The sequence below is a fragment of the Macaca fascicularis genome, chromosome 2, assembly GCF_037993035.2.
Source record: "Macaca fascicularis isolate 582-1 chromosome 2, T2T-MFA8v1.1".
Lineage (NCBI taxonomy): Eukaryota > Metazoa > Chordata > Mammalia > Primates > Cercopithecidae > Macaca > Macaca fascicularis.
The window spans coordinates 10,150,839-10,167,892 of NC_088376.1; the positions used below are offsets into that span (position 1 = coordinate 10,150,839).

Here is a 17,054-nt window from a genome sequence, read left to right on the forward strand (position 1 = left end):
AGATGAAAATCAATGGCAGAAGCAAAGGTCAAAAAGGACCATTTTAAATTAAATTTAGAAATTATGTGTTAAAGCCTCATAATCTGACTTTGGGCATGTTTGCATTCGTGTCACATGTTAACAGCTACGTGTCTTTAATCACAGGACCATCTGAGACATGTTTCACTTCTTTCTGGGTCTCCACTACCCATTTATTAAAGGAGACTCCATCAACTCCAGAGTCTATAAAAGGTAAATTAGAATAGTGCAAAGCAGGCATGAAGGTTGAAAATGCAGAAGGATGAAGACATAGGCTCTGGGGTTAGAGTCCAGGGTCTGAATCTAGGTTCTGTCACCTACTAACTCTGTGACCTTGGGCAAGTCAACTTAACTACTGTATGATTCAGTTTCCTAATCCATGAGAATGGGCTGTAAAGACTGAATGAAATAACACAAGTCTTGTACAAGGCATAGTGTAAATACTCAATAAAAGTTCAATATTGTTGGTGGATAAATGATTCTTCCCCCTTACAGGGATGCAATCCATCTGAGAATTTTATGGGGGAGAAAAATACACCTCCACGCAATTAAAGATAATTTTGCAAACAATTTCAGGAGGTTCATGGACCACTAAACCTTAATTTAATAACCTTTGAACCACGTAATCTCTAAAATCCTTCCTCTTGCAAAAGCCTGTGACATGAGTAGCTCAGAAACAAGCAATGAGGAATTTCTCTTGGCTACAAGAGATGCAAACACAGGTCAGCTACCCTTGGGATACCTTTGTCTTCCATTTGATTGGCAGGAATCTGTCAAATAAACATAAGGGACGTACTCAGGGCCATGAGTCCAAAGGAAATCAAAACAAGGATAGACTCAGTATCTAAAATGACAGGTCAGAGTTCTGCAGAGGCAAACAATGACCCAGAAGAGGGCCTGCTTTCTCATAATATGATAAAAAATATACATAGTAGGGTTTGCCATGAAAACGCTGCCTCATGCCAAGTGCCCAAAGGACAACATTTATAACTATAATCTATCAAGTTTAATTTTGCACCATACCTCTAGGAGTTTAAAACATAATTATAACAAAAAAGAAATCATCTGTGCTTTTGCTACTTGCTCCAGCTAACAAACATAAAAAGTAAGAGGCAGTGGAATATGAGGGAAAAGGACTTGGGAGTGAGGTGTTCATGATTTCACACCTGGTTCTCCACTACCAACCTGGGTGACCTTACAGCTTCATCAATTTTTCTTATTATGGGGGAGAAAAATACACTTCTCAAGCCTTATCACTCCCCTCTCAGAAACATCGGCATCCCAGAAAAAGTCCAAGCATTCATAATCTCCATGGTCTGCTCCCAAGTTATATTTCTTACTTCAATTCCTGTAACATTTCCCACAGGCCCTGGTCAGCAGACCCAATAGTCTACTTTCAATCTTTCAAACATAGACTATAATTTCTTACAAAGGTTAATCTCTTAGCTCTCCCTAATGCATCATTTTGGGGTAAACTTTCTTCTATTCTTCACCAATCAAAAGCCTACTTATGCTGCAACATAGATAAATCTTGAAAAGATTATGCTAACTCAAAGAAACACAGTAACAAAAGACTACATATTGTGTGATTCCATTTATATAAAATGTCCAGAATGGGCAGCTTCACAGATTATCAAGTAGATTCATGGTTGTTTAGTACTGGACACAAGAGGTTTGAGAGAAATAAGAAATGACCACTGTGTGTTTTTGTTGTTCTTGTTGTTTTGGGTTTTTTGTTGTTGTTGTTGTTTTGGTTTTTTTTTTTGGTGAAGAACATGTTCTAAAATTGATTTTGGGGATGGTCATGTAACTCTATGAATATACTAAAAACTACTGAATTCTACTCTTTAATTGGGTTAATTAATTAAATAATATCTCAAGAGAGCTCTCGTTAAGAAAACTTGCCCATCCAACTAGTCTCTTCCAAAGTTGTAAGAATTGATTCTCCCCACCCTATCAGGGTTAAACTACTTCAACCAAGCCCCCTCAGAATGTCATTTGTATCTCTGGTTAACATATTTCATTGTGGCTGGCAATATAATTACTTTTGGTTAGTCTTGTGTCTGCCTCACCAACTAAACTATGGGTGCTTTCAGACAAAACCAAACTTGTGTCTTACGTTTCCATACCAGGATCTCTGCTAATCATTAGTTTCTTCTGCGCAAATTAGAAAAAAAAAAAAAAAGAAAATGGTCTTCGTCTTGGCCTGGCTAGTGGGGAGGGCAGGATTTCAGCCCTACTTGCCTTCCTGCCCTCAAGCAAGGCACAACTTGAGCAGCTGTAAGCAGTAGCCCTGCCCACACCCTTCCTCTTCTCACCCCCAGCAGTCCAATAAAGTAATTAACACATGAAAGGCACTCAATAAACAAATAAATCCTCCTGGAATGAAAATGATAGGTCTGAAAACATTTCTTACAACAAGACACTCCCAGATTCAGATTCAAGCAGGAAGCTCAAGGCTTTGTATTTGGGGTTTGTTTTTTAACCAGTTGTTTATTTTCATGTTATTTAACAGTGACATGAAGTGTTTTTCTTACTAATTGGATTCAAGGAGCTTGTGTGTACATATGAAATAGAGTGAATTATTTTAACAAATCTATGTAGTAAGGAAAAACATAAATTTATCTTATATTAATTTATAATTGCTAAAAAGCGTCATGATACTACGAAAACCTACCATTTATAGAGGGGGACAAAAAAGAAGACACTGAGAGGAGCTGTTCTGTCAAGCCAATTTTGAAAGTCTTTTCCCCTTTCAACTTCTACAACACTTGGGTTGGGCACGGAAGGCTTTCTATGTTATATGAGAGGCATCTCTGTCTAAGCCCACTCTCCCATGCCTCCGTCAACAGGCTAACTCCACATCCTTGGGGAAACACACCTCTCCCCACAAACTGGGCCAGAGGGGGAAAAAAAACCCTTATAAAATTCCCACAACTGGCCAGGCGTAGTGGTTCACGTTTGTAATCCCAGCACTTTGGGAGGCCAAGGTGGGCGGATCACTTGAGGTCAGGAGTTCAAGACCAGCCTGGCCAACATGGCACAACTCCCTCTCTACTAAAAATACAAAAATAATTAGCCAGGTGTCCTGGCGCGCACCTGTAATCCCAGTTGCTAGGGAGGCTGAGGCAGGAGAATCGCTTGAACCCAGGAAGCAGAGGTTGTGGTGAGCTGAGATCACGCCACTGCACTCCAGCCTGGACAACAAGAGCGAGACTCCGTCTCAAAAAAAAAAAAAGAAAAAAATAATAATATATATATATTTATATAGATATATTATATAGATATTTATACATATATATGTATAAATATATATTTTACATATATATTTATATATACATATTTATACATATATATTTATATATACATATATATTTATATATATTTTTATATATATTTATATATATATTCCTACAACACTCAGTCTTCCCTCTGTGGCACCTCTCACAACTATAATTACATAATTATTTGTAAAATTATTAATATGATGTTTTTCTTCCCTAGACCAGAAACCCTGTGATGAAAAGGCTTGTACCTGCCAGGTGCCCACAGTTCCAATGGCATGCCTGATATCTCATCATGGTGGGCATCGAAGATTATTTGACTGAATTAACAAATCTCCCCTCTTCAGAATATGAGGTTTTTGAAAGCAGGAACTGTATCTAATTCATTTTGTATCCCCAATTTTGCCTTGTTCAGTGTAGATAATATCTAATAATTCATATATAAATGAATGTAGGTAATTCATATATAAATGAATGAATGAGTGACCCCCATAGTGGGTCATTTAATGGGGACTGGACAGGCTATTCATGATAGGTTAATGGTAAAATAAGTACATTGAGCGGGTTAATAGTTACTGGTCCCAATAAGAGATCTTGGAGCAGCACCATACAGAGAAGGAAGGCAAAGTCAGAAATTGAAGATGTTCATGGTATAAGATTTACATCAGTTTCTTTGGGCTCCAAGAGTTAATTTTCTCCCAATTTCCATGGGTGTGACTCTTTCCCATAAACAAACGGTCTACAAATTTTGTGTTGTATATAAGCAGAGCCCAAGAAAACCAAGTCTTCAGAAAAAATAAAACAAAACAATGGCAAAGCAAAACAAAGCTGCAATAGCCAAGAGACACCAGTAGAGTTACACAGGTGTGAGAAAAATCAGGGTCCATAATGTCATGTAGAAAATGTGGCCCTTTCACTAAAGGGCCACAGCGTGAAACAGGTTTCCCCTATAGAAAGACTTGTCCAGATTCGTGCCACAGCGACATCCTCAAATCGCTTTCCCAGTCCCATGTGGGACAATGTGAAAAAAACCATTCTGCCCAACAGCTGGGCAGATGCCAACCCAGGCTTCCTTGAGAGGCTCAAAGGATGGAAAGGATGGACAGAAAACAAACTGCATATACTGTGAGACACTAGCCTACATCATATCTTGCACAAAACACTGGCAATACATATTGAAGTACAGAAAACCTACCATCAAGATGCTGGGAATCTAATTGTGGAGTTAAATAACAACAACTGAAAACCTAAAGGGCTCAATGATAATCATGATGTTGATTAGATGAGGATGCTGACAATATAACATACCTGGGATCGCTAGAGAGTTACCCATGTCTATCTCACTGCCATCATCCTAGGACACAAGAGCAAAGTGTGAACTCCAGCCCCACCAGTTGAAGGCTATGCAGCCTTCGGGAATTTACATGAGCTCTTTGTATAACTGTAGAATGAAAATAATGACTGTAGTCAGTTAAATGTGGGCTCTGATTAATAATTAGTGACTGGCCAGGTGTCGTGGCTCACGCCTGTAATTCCAACACTTTGGGAGGCCGAGGCAGGTGGATCACGAGGTCAGAAGTTCAAGATCAGCCATGCCAAGATGATAGAACTCCGTCTCTACTAAAAATACAAAAATTAGCTGAGTGTGATGGTAGGCACCTGTAATCCCAACTACTCAGGAGGCTGAGGCAGAGAATTGCTTGAATTTGGAAGGTGGAGGTTGCAGTGAGCCAAAATCATGCCACTGCACTCCAGCCTGGGCAACAGAGAGAGACTCTGTCTGAAATAAATAAATAAATAAATAAATAAATAAATAAATAAATAAATAAAAATAATCGGTGACTTAGCCTGTGGGGCCAATGACTGCCTGACAAAATCACAAATGACAGAACAGAAGAACCCTTCCATCCAACCTGAGTCTGTGATTCCTTTACAAAGAGTAAAATTCAGGCCTAGGGAAGGGAAAGGACGTGCCCAAGAACACAGAGGAAATCACCAGCTAATCAGGGTGAGCTGCCAGGCCTGCTGATTCACAATGCCCAGCACTGGTCATGGGCACACTAGGGTTGCTGTCAGAATGAAGTGAGCTTATAGATGGAAAGCACTTAAAACAGTACCTGGCTCAAAGGCAGCAGTGTGTGGTTGCTATGATTTTTGATGATAATAATGCCTTACACATATGTATGAGGTGCTTTGTAGTTTACAAAGCCTTTTCATATCTATTATCTCATTTAATCCTCACAACAACCCCAGGAGATTGACAAGACAAGAATCATGACTCCTGAAGCCCAAAGGGAAAAACGATTGTTTGATTTCCCCAGGATCTCACTACTAGTTGGCAGAGAGGTACAGCTTAGAACCCGTATCTTCCATTACTAAGCTTAATGTACTTCCCTTCACACGATGCTATCCACAGATAGCATCCTCTTAATGGAGAATTTAAAAAACAAACCTTTCCTATGATCCCTAACCCATCAAATGCTTCTACCTAAAACAAGAAACTCAGAGGCATGAGAACTGACTTTTGTTGCTACCACTAGGTTAAACCTAGCAGAAAGAAAGATCTACCTTGGATCTGACCTTCCTTTTCTGTCTATGGAGTGAGATAGTTCCCCAGGTTTAGACATGGGCAGTGAAGAAAGAAGAAAGAAGCTGTAAATGGGGGTGGGAGGAGAAAAAAATCACATAGTGACTTATAACTAGGCAATATCCCTTAAGCACTTGGAGATGAGCTAGTTCATCTCATGGCGATAACTGTAAATACCATCTTGATGTAGTGAATCTGTCTGCTTAAAATAAGACAGAGAGTTAAAATGTGGTGGGTGACCCTCTCTTTCACACACACCTCTATCCTTTAAGGTAAACCAGTTTTCAAAGTGAATAGTATCAAAGGACTGACCCGCGGTAGATGAAGTTCTTAGAAAAGAAGACATTCCAGGTCCTATAGAGGGTCTTCTCCCCTTGAGCATACAAGGTTCCTAATCATGGCTTTCTTTCATCTGTTCTCTCTCTCTCTCTTTCTCTCTCTCTGTGTGTGTGTGTGTGTGTGTGTGTGTGTGTGTGTGTGTGCATGTGTGTGTGTGCAGTATAACAGTTATAACCAAAAGAAACAGTTAACCTCTTTCTTTTTAACAGAGTGTGCAAATAAAAGAGGCATTGAACAGGGAAATGACAGGTAAGTAAGAGATCTTTAGTTCCGATTTTGACTTGACTTTAGTTCTGATTTTGTCAGTAACTAATAAAAAGACTTGGAAAGATTACTAAAGCCTTCTGGGCCTCTATTTCTTCATCTGTCAAGGGTGGGCTTGGACAACATCTCTGAGGACCCTTCCAGCTTAACAAAAAGCTAATATCCTAAAGAAAAAAAAAAAAAAAAAGCCATGATGGTCAAGCCAACTGTTTCTGAAAAGTTAAAAAAGGGTGTTGTTTCTTCCACAAGCCCTGGTTTTGAATGCGAAAAGTATGCCACAGTTTAAAATCACCCATATTTGTGCCTTTGATGGTGAAAAAGTGTACCACCAGAAGCCAACAAAGTGTTGCTTCAAAACAAGCTATTTTCAGGAACAACTCTCTGAGTTAAAGTGCTAATTCACAAAATTGGTTTGGCTGGTATAACACTGTCTTCTTTCTGCAATTATTAAGCTCTGAAAGGTTTTTATTCCCCCCTCCTAACAACATTTCATTTCAAAACTGTTTGATCCTTAAATAAACCTGTAATTTCTCCTGTGGAGAAGGGAGGGCAGATGGAGGTCTACAGTTTAGCCCAAATGACTTTATACTTCACACAAGATTATTATAAGATGACAGATGTGAACCTTAAGAATTTTAACAATAAAGTCATGCGATCCAAAGAATGTTCCACAGAACACAAGTCTGGGAAATCATCCACAAAATGGTTCCATTATAAAATAAATTGGACAAAACCTGAATTTAACATAACAGAAAAGAAAGTTGTAGTTATTGCTTTTGCCTGTTGGACTTCTCGGAGTTAAACTTGCTGGGGATGCATGGAGAATCTCCACAATGGGTAGAAATAACAGCAGGAGTCCCAAAGTGATTTGACCATTTATGAACCTAGTATTTCATGGAGCCCATTTTAGAAAAGGCTGCCATGAATATAACAACTGACTAGGACAAGGACATAGCTTTAGACTTGACAGCATCCTTACTCCTGAACGGTAAGTTCTACTATCCAATTAGGAACTTGTACATTTAACTCTATTTTTACTGGCACCATATTTATATACTAACTAGTATGCTAAACTCTATTTTTATCCACACCAGATATATCCATTAACTAGTGTGTTTAACTCTATTTTTATCTATACCAGATCTATTTTATAATAGATGTGACAATAGCCAACTAAAATATTTGGCAGTCAAAGTGATTTCTACTTCTTTTTTTTTTTTTTGAGACGGAGTCTCGCTCTGTCGCCCAGGCTGGAGTACAGTGGCCGGATCTCAGCTCACTGCAAGCTCCACCTCCTGGGTTTACGTCATTCTCCTGCCTCAGTCTCCCGAGTAGCTGGGACTACAGGCGCCCGCCACCTCGCCCGGCTAGTTTTTTTGTATTTTTTAGTAGAGACGGGGTTTCACCATGTTAGCCAGGATGGTCTTGATCTCCTGACCTTGTGATCCGCCCGTCTCGGCCTCCCAAAGTGCTGGGATTACAGGCTTGAGCCACTGCGCCCGGCCCCGATTTCTACTTCTTGAGATTTTCTTGGAATGTAAAAGAAGCCGTAACCCACTCCGTAAGCCTGGGTTCTCCCTCTGCTACAAACATACCCTGTGATAATAAGCCATGATAAGGGGAACTTTCTCTCCTCTCTCTCTCTCTTTTTTTTTTTCCCTAACTATTCATAGGCTCAACTAAGAATCAATTTCTGGCCGGGCGCGGTGGCTCACGCCGTAATCCCAGCACTATGGGAGGCTGAGGCGGGTGGATCATGAGGTCAGGAGATCGAGACCATCCTGGCAAACACAGTGAAACCCCATCTCTACTAAAACTACAAAAAATTAGCTGGGCATGGTGGCAAGTGCCTGCAATCCCAGCTATTCAGGAGGCTGAGGCAGGAGAATGGCGTGAACCTGGGAGACAGAGCTTGCAGTGAGCCAAGATCGCACCACTGCACTCCAGCCTGGGCGACATGGCGAGACTCTGTCTCCAAAAGAAAAAATTCAATTTTCTATAATGCAGCAAAACAGCGAGAAGACATCAGACGTAGAGCCACAAGGGAATGAGAACTGCTGCTGTCCCTGTCTAACTGAAAGACTCGGCAGCACGGGTCGATATTTGTCTCAGGGTCTCAGCTTTCTCACATGCATGGGAACTAAACAGATTCCATGGTTTCACATCTCATGATTCTGTGATTCTGGCAGTGGCTCATCATTATCTCTGAAGACAATTCCACGGTGGGGTTACATTAGCAAATGACAAAATAGGAGTTTCCAGCACTCATTCCCTCTCAGAAACATCTAAACAGCTAGCCACACACCAAAATACCTCACACACGTTAAGCAATTCAGGTGAGAGAGTGCAGCACCTGGGTGGAACATAGAACTAAGAAATGATGCATTGAGGAAGGCAGGAAGGACAGCTTAATATGACCTGCACAACCCCCAGCACACCACTGACATAACCTCCAGGTGAGGGAAAGAGAGTACCCTTCACCACGGAGCCCAGCCCCAGAATCCTCTCTAAGGCGAAATCAGTGTCTCAAGGAGACAACTGCACTCCCGTGTCCACTGCTGCATTATTCACAATAGCCAGGACGTGGAATCGCCCTAAATGTCCATCAGTTGAAGAGTAAATACAGAAAATGCGGTGTATAACCACGTGGAATGTTATTCAGCCTTAACAAAGAAGGAAATCCTGTCATTTACGAGAAGATGGATGAATCTGGAGGAACTTTTGCTTAAGGAAATAAACCAGGCACAGAAAAACAAACACCATGTGACCTCACTGATATGTGCAATCTAAAAAAGTCAAACACATAGAAGCAGAGTGAAATGATGGTTACCAGGACCAAGGGAATGAGGAGATCTTGGTTCTTGGTCAAAGGGTACAAAGATTCAGTGATACAAAATGAATAATTCTAGAGATTTAATACACAGTATGGTGGCTGTAGTTAATACTGTATTGTACACTTGAAATTTGCTAAGAGAGTAAATCTTAAACATTCTTACCACATACACAGAAAGGTAACTATGTGAGGTGATACCTATGCTAATTAGCTTGATTATGGTCATCGTTTCACAATGTAATATACATCAAAATATGCTGTATATCTTAACTATACATAACTTTTGTTAGTCAATTATATCCTGATAAAACTGGAAACTGATTTTTTAATAAAAACAAAACAAAAGATAACATTCAACAGAGTGAAAAAAGAAAGAAAAAGAGAAAGAAAGAAAGAAAGAAAGAAAGAAAGAAAGAAAGAAAGAAAGAAAAAGAAAGAAAGAAAGAAAGAAAGAAAGAAAGAAAGAAAGAAAGAAAGAAAGAAAGAAAGAAAGAAAGAAAGAAAGAAAGAAAGAAAGAAAGAAAAGAGGGAAGGAGGGAGGGAGGGAGGGAGGGAGGGAGGAAGGAAGGAAGGAAGGAAGGAAGGAAGGAAGGAAGGAAGGAAGGAAGGAAGGAAGGAAGGAAAGGAAGGAAGGACAGAAAGACAAAAAGACAACAGAAAGAAAGACATTATCAAGATGGTTTGAGCAACGGCAGCAACTTAGGAACAAGTGTTCCCTGTGCCTGAATTCCAGTCTCACAAAGACTGCTGCTCGAATAACTGCCTCTTGCAGGTGCGTGCTCTAAGGTCTAGGCTAAAACTCCAGTCTAATGATTCTACAGTCATGACATGTAATGTTTGGCCAGCAACACACACATTATGGTACCTTATCAAGTCACATGTTAAAAGTGACAGTAAACTTAAAATCAGCTTGACACGGCAGAGAGCAGAAGCAAGACAGACACGGTGTGGAAACACATTCACCACGCACTGCAGGGTTGCTGGTGGCATCCCCTGCTGTCACGATGACCTTCTACAGGAAAAGCATTTAAACATACACCTCTACTGCCCAGAGTATAATGCATTCCAGGAAATACTCTCTTGCTGAAAGCTACCCAGATTTATTTTTAATGGCAGAGGACAAGAGTGGTTTCAATATTAGCTTCTAGGAAAAGGAAGAGATAAAGAGAGAAAAAAGTAAGATTTAGAGATCACCAGGGGAAAAAAAAAAAAAAAAAAAAGCACTTCTATTACCCTTAAAACTCATCTGAGAGAGGAAAAAAACATAAGGAGGACTCAATAGCCCTTTATTAGCCCTCTGTTTAGTGCTCTAAAGAGAACTCTATGATTCTTCTACAGACATCCAACATTTGCTGCCTCTGTCATTCCTATTCCTCCTGCCTCTCACTCAGACAAAAGAGGAAAGCCCCCTTTGAAATACATTTATTAGAATGGACTCCAGGGCTTCCTCCCCTGTTCATTTTATATACAAGACATGGATACTATAAAAGCTTCACTCACGTATCTACTACTGCTGGAACTTGGGTCCCACCTACAATAACAGGCCTCCGAGCGGTCTGAATGGTGGCTAGAGGGTGGAAGGAAATAAATATGAGAAATAAAATAAAATGTGCAGCTCCAACACTCCACTCAGTCTGAGAAGTCTTTTCCCCTTTTCTGCCAGGTCAAATTCAAATTCTCATAACAGTGCAGGTTCCAGATCAAATTCCTCCTCCAGAAAGTCTTCCTTGATTTTCTCTCCACTTAACTCCAATCCCAGCCAAAACTAACACCCCTCTCCTCTAATGACTACAAATTCTTCAACTCTATCTCTGAGTGTTTTTGCATGTCTATCTCCAATAAAAGTTTTCTGCATTCATTGTCACCAGCCCCATTCTCCCAAAAAGGAAACCCCGTAAGTGGAGAAGCTGTGTCTGGTTTAACTCAACAAATATGAAGATAAAATTTGCCTAAAAAACGAACTAAGGCAAGTATACAAGTATCAAACAAGAAAGACTCTATTAAAGACAACAAGACAGGGATAGAAAAAAGATTCCAGGACAGAAGTTAAGCAAGTCTGGGTCAGGTATGAAACTAGATATGAAGACCTCCAAACATAATACAATATATTGCCTGAAAAGAATGGAGATAGCTAACATTAACTGAGCATAAACAATGAGTCAGGCAGGGCCTTAAACATTTTTGGTAATAACTCTTAATCCCCAAAGTAATCCTTGAGGTATGTACTGACATTAGGTGGGTGGATGATGAGGTAAATGAACTGCAGAGAGTCCATGTAACTTGCCCAAGCAAATGGCACTGCCTTCAAACCTCGGCCAAGACAATCCAGTTAATGTGCCTGACCACACTTCTGCAGAAGACTGCCAACATCCTGCCCAAAGGAACAAGGGCACAGCACTTTTTTTTTTTTTTTTTGAGACGGAGTTTCACTCTTTCGCCCAGACTGGAGTGTAGTGGCACCATCTCAACTCACTACTACAACCTCCACCTCCCGGGATCAAGCGATTCTTCTGCCTCAGCCTCCGTAGTAGTTGGGATTACAGGAGCCCACCACCACGCCTGGCTAATTTTTGTATTTTTAGTAGAGATTGGGTTTCACCATGTTGGCCAGGCTAGTCTCAAACTCCTGACCTCGTGATCCACCCACCTTGGCCTCCCAAAGTGCTGGGATTACAGGCGTGAGCCACTGCGCTCAGCCCAGGACACAGCAGTTTCTAGAGTTCAGTCGAAAGAGGGCATTTGCGAAGAGACCAAAGACGTCAAGCCCATACACCTAGGAAAATGTAAGGGTAAACATCATGCTCTAGGGACCTGAGCTACCTTTATGGAAATATGAAACTCCTACAGTTTTAGAGGGAAAGAGTGAAGCCACTAATCTGGCTGCAGCCTTTTCTAATTTACCTGATTTCCTCAAATTGGAACTCACTCTTTGCTGAGAGCAGTGAGGCTGAACCTCTAGTTGTACCATAATTTTGTGAGAGACAGGAGTATGGTTCTTACCTTGACTATTAGCAATTGAAATGCTGATGCTACCTTCATGATAAATCCATGTGCATTCTCCTTCCAGAAAAGGTTACAGGCCTTTTAGCAAAAAACTGGGTGTGAAAATCAAAACTTGAATGGTGAAAGAGATCATCCTGTGGGCAGTCTTAATGACACTTAATTCTCAGATGACAAATTCTGTAGTAAACAACCTCTTGATTCTGTGCAAAATATTTTTAATTTCATGCCCTGCTAATCACACAGCTGTTAAATTTCCCTTCCCATCAGCTGTAAAATAAATAAATAGATAAATAGATAATAATTGTTATAATAATTTAAAAAACAGTTGGGCCTCAAACAAAATTTGAGCCCTAATGAATTTTCGCATCTGGAGTTAATAATGTAGTGGATGGTGAAACTGTCTGGATTCAGTTGATGTGAACTTACATTACCTTATTTTAAAGTATCAGAATGGAAGGCTCTGATCATCAAAAGCTACTGACATGCTGGCCACAGAACGTGGTTTCCACTGCATCCTCAGACAAACCTGGAAGCTGACATTGTACTCCAACAGATTTTAGCAACTTATTTTCTTCCCCAGTGACCTTATCTCTTCTCAGCCACAACGGGCACTATACACACAGGAGTACTGACTAGACATGGCATTGTGAACTTGATGATTCAGAGCCTGAAGAAGAGAAAACAGTGTGTTCATATTGTAAACAAGTTGACCTAATCACTACAGGGAAATAAAAAGAGGCTATCTTTAATGCTGCAAATAAAAACAAAAGCTAAGGGGTAAAGGATGGAGGGGGATGTAAAAGTATTAGGAAACAAGAGAAGGAGAATGCTCAAAGGAGTATGGCAGTGAGAGTGAGGCAACGGTGCAGGAGAGAGAGGCTAATGGCCAGGAAAGAAAATTCCAGAAAGAAAGTGGAAAAAAGGATACCCAGTAAAGAAGAACACAAACACAAAAGGCAGTAAAATAAGCATAGTCAGATGGATCAGGATATCAGCATAGAATCTTCAAAGGAGGTATTCTCATATTTCTATGTATCTCTTTTCCCATAACCTCAGCTATAAACAGTTTAAGAAATGCCTAGTGTATTGAACACACTGTCCCTGTATCTGGCATGTTTCTACCCTAATTGCATTTGCGGACATCTTTTAGTCGTCAAAAGGAATGTTCAAATACCACCTCCTTCAGGAAACCCCTCCTTCACACTCACGCCCACAGAAACCCTCCTTCGGGCCCACAGCCTACTATCTGTACCTCTCCTTTGTTGCACTGTACATTTCGCTTGGTGCAAGAGCTAGTTATTTATGTGTTTGTGTCCCCTACTGAACAGTGAACTCTGGGAGGAAAAGAAGTACATTTAGCCATATTATCCCTTGGTGGCAGACCTAGGCTTTGCAGAGTAAGCACTTGAGGAATAGATATGTTTTCTTAAGAAAACCTAGAGGGGCCAGGTACAGTGGCTCACGCCCGTAATCCCAACACTTTGGGAAGCCAAAATGGGCAGATCACTTGAGGTCAGGAGTTCGACACCAGCCTGGCCAACATGGCAAAACCCATCTCCACTGAAAATACAAAAATTATCCTGGTATGGTGGTGGGCACCTGTAATCCCAGCTACTTGGGAGGCTGAGGCAGGAGAATCACTTGAACCAGGAGGTGGAGGCTGCAGTGAGCTGAGACTGTGCCACGGCACTGTAGCCTGGGCAACAGTGTGAGAGAAGGAAAGGAAAGGAAAGGAGAGGAGAGGAGAGGGGAGGGGAGGGGAGGCAAGGGGAGGGGAGGGGAGGGAAGGGAAGGAGAAAGGAAGGAAGGAAGGAAGGAAGGAAGGAAGGAAGGAAGGAAGGAAGGAAGGAAGGAAGGAGGGAGGGGAGGGGAGGGGAGGGGAGGGGAGAGGAGAGGAAGGAAGGAAGGGAAGAAGGAAAAAACCTAGAGGATGTGCCCTTTTTAGGCATTTTTGTGATAGAAAACATAATTTTAAGGATTTATAAATTTAACCATAACAACACTCTACAACCCCTATAAATGGCAACCGCTACTACTATTTCATGGCTCTTTTCAAGTGCACATGAGAAGTTCAGAATATGAAAGTAATATTCAAAATCTTTATCACAGTTTATTTGAAGAAAAATTATAGTATAAATATAACATTGCTCTTCAACCTAAGCTTACAACTATTGGTATGAGAATCATTTCCAGAAACCTAAAAGAGCTTTCCTGAAATCTCGACATCCCGTCAGCTCCACCTACTCTTCCATAGTTCATTAAAAACAAACAGCATTTCTTTCATGCCTCATCATTAATGACAAAGCAAATGAGTCAACTGTACAGAAACCAAGAAAACATCAACAATAATTTACTATTAGTACCACTGCATTTGCATAGCACTTTATACATCCCCTATCTCGTTTGATCTTTTTCATGAGCTTCTGCAGTACAAGGAAATGGAATAATCATTTTAGAGACAAGGAAGTTCAAGTCCATAAGATGTCCAAGAACACACAGCTAGTAAGAGGTTATGGCAAGATGTGATTCAGGATTCGAGAACTTTTCATCTAAACTTTTGTACATTTATGCAAAGCTGTCTCTCTTATCTAATAAAAGTGTTTACCAGGCTTAAGAGGTGGATGATGGAGGCTCTGAGATTCACATAAATAAGAACTTGTCGAATTCAGGCCAGATATGGTGGCTCATGACTGTAATCCCAGCACTTTGGAAGGCTTCAGTGGGAGGATCGCTCGAGCCTAGGAATTCAAGACCAGCCTGAGCAACATAGTGAGACTCCATCTCCACAAAAAGAAAAAATAAAGTTATGTAATTCAGACAGGGTAGCATATGGACTTCATGAGAAGAAAGAGAGAGGAAGGTGGGAGAAAGAAGGGAGGAAAGGAAGAAGAAAAGACAAAGAGGAGAGAGAGAAGGAGGCAAGGAAGAAAGGAAAGACTTTGGACTAAGATAGCTAGTTAAATATCCTGGAAAACAGAGGTCTTGAACTATGCTTTAAAGAAGTGCTAATAAACATAAGTCCACAGAATGACAGTTTCAGCATCATCTCGGAGTGTAATACAAATTCTCCCACACTCTCTCAGGTTTACTAAACCATAACTTCTGAGGGTGGGATTCCTAATTCCGATGCACACCGGGTTTGAAAAGTGCTCCTTCAAAGTTAAGGTAGGACCTGGGGAAACAGCAAGAAGGTAACAGACATGTACCAGAACGGGGGGAAAGTGATACTAACAATAAGGAAGCCTAGAATCCAGAAAACTCAAAATATGTCAAGCAAAGAAGGTCTAAAATAATGGGTTGAAAAAGAGGTATCTTGTGAGAAACTGAGTCTAAAAAGCTATCATAAAGTCCTATGTTAAAGTGGAGAAGGCTGGAATGTGGGCAGAGCAGTGCAATATAAGCACGTGGACTCTAGAGTAACCCAGATCAAGTTTTAGGTCTTAAGGGGAGAAAGACATATAAACCTAAAGAAGAAGAGTATCATCATGCAATTCAGGCTAGAGTTACAGGGGGATGAGAGGCTCTTCAGAGGAGAATCTCATTTACAACCTGGAGACAGATGAGTTCAGCAGACAAACAGGGAAAGGAACAGGGGAAAAGCTCAAGTTGTAAAACAACATGATCTATTCAGCACCAGCAAGCCACTCTGGATTCACTGTCCTAGATGAAGAGATTAATAATCCTGACTCCGTTGGGTAGTTGAGGGGATTAAGTAAGGGAATTTGACATGACAATTCTAACGACCTGCCCAGCGTGGAATAAGCACTCTTTACGGCCCACTTACTGCCTCTCTTCCCCTTTAGGGCCAATGCAGGGTAAAAGAATAAAAAAGATATTGAGACATCCCTGCAGCTAACAGGGCAGGTGCCGACTTTAACCATGTTTTCTCCTAATATGTTCTCAGGGCAGCCAGCTAGAGTTCTTGTGGTTGGCAACTCTCACCCATAGGCACATTCTATTTCAAGAGCTGAGACTCCTTGACTTCCTGCTTCTCACTTTTACTTCATCAGAGGGGCTGTGGCTCCTCAAGTTTGTTACCTCGGATGCAGCTTGCTTTCTAATGGACACATAACAATTTCTATAGGCAAATGTGCTGTATCTTCTTTCAAAAGGGGACTGTTGGCTGTCCTGAGAACGGACCAAGTTTTACTCTGACATAACCTGTGCTCAGCAGAAGCACAACTTGTTGGCAAGTTTACACAAATTAGTCCAGCTGGTTGGCTGGAAGAGGGCTCCTGAAGCGTGTCTTCTAAGGGATGTTAATAGGGGTTCGCTCAAAGCAAAACAACAAACCAGGTCTACAGTCAAAGAAAGCAAGGTGATTGCTGTCCCACAGGACTTCCTCGAAGACCTGGCATGTTAACAAGCATTGTCAGCACCTAAGAGAGCACCAGAGGATGCAGCATTTTCCAGACTCGTGTGGCCACTCTTTCTGGAGTGGTACCTCCTTGGACTAGTCTTTGTGGACAATGCATCAAAAAACAATGAGCTGAAGCATGACAAAAGCAAGATTTTGCCCAGGGTTGACCTCCAGAGAGATTGCGAAGGTGCTTTTGGAATGCTTTCATCTTCCCACTCAGATCCCTTCTCAAGGGCTTCCCTCCTTCCACCACAAGCCCTCTCCACCCCCCACTTCTCAGTGCACACTATTTTAGAAAGAATCTGCTAAACTCAACAGCATCAGACTGGCACCTCTTCCACTGTTTATTCTGTTTACTTGGAAAGC

The 17,054-nt window shown here is 41.0% G+C and overlaps 1 protein-coding gene across 26 annotated transcripts in view; it reads right to left on the bottom strand.

The window, feature by feature from the left end:
- LPP (LIM domain containing preferred translocation partner in lipoma) overlaps nt 1–17,054 on the bottom strand; it is a 724,989-nt gene that overhangs the window by 500,587 nt on the left and 207,348 nt on the right. For 3 of the 26 annotated variants that reach the window (XM_065539352.2, XM_065539349.2, XM_074030777.1), the window contains one exon: nt 10,826–10,892. The exons of 22 other annotated variants lie outside the window; for them this stretch is intronic. The gene's annotated coding sequence lies outside the window, so the exon portion shown is untranslated. Of the gene's footprint in view, nt 1–3,117; nt 3,271–10,825; nt 10,893–17,054 lie in introns of those variants that run through there. One more of the 26 variants, XM_065539351.2, reaches the window with a different exon arrangement.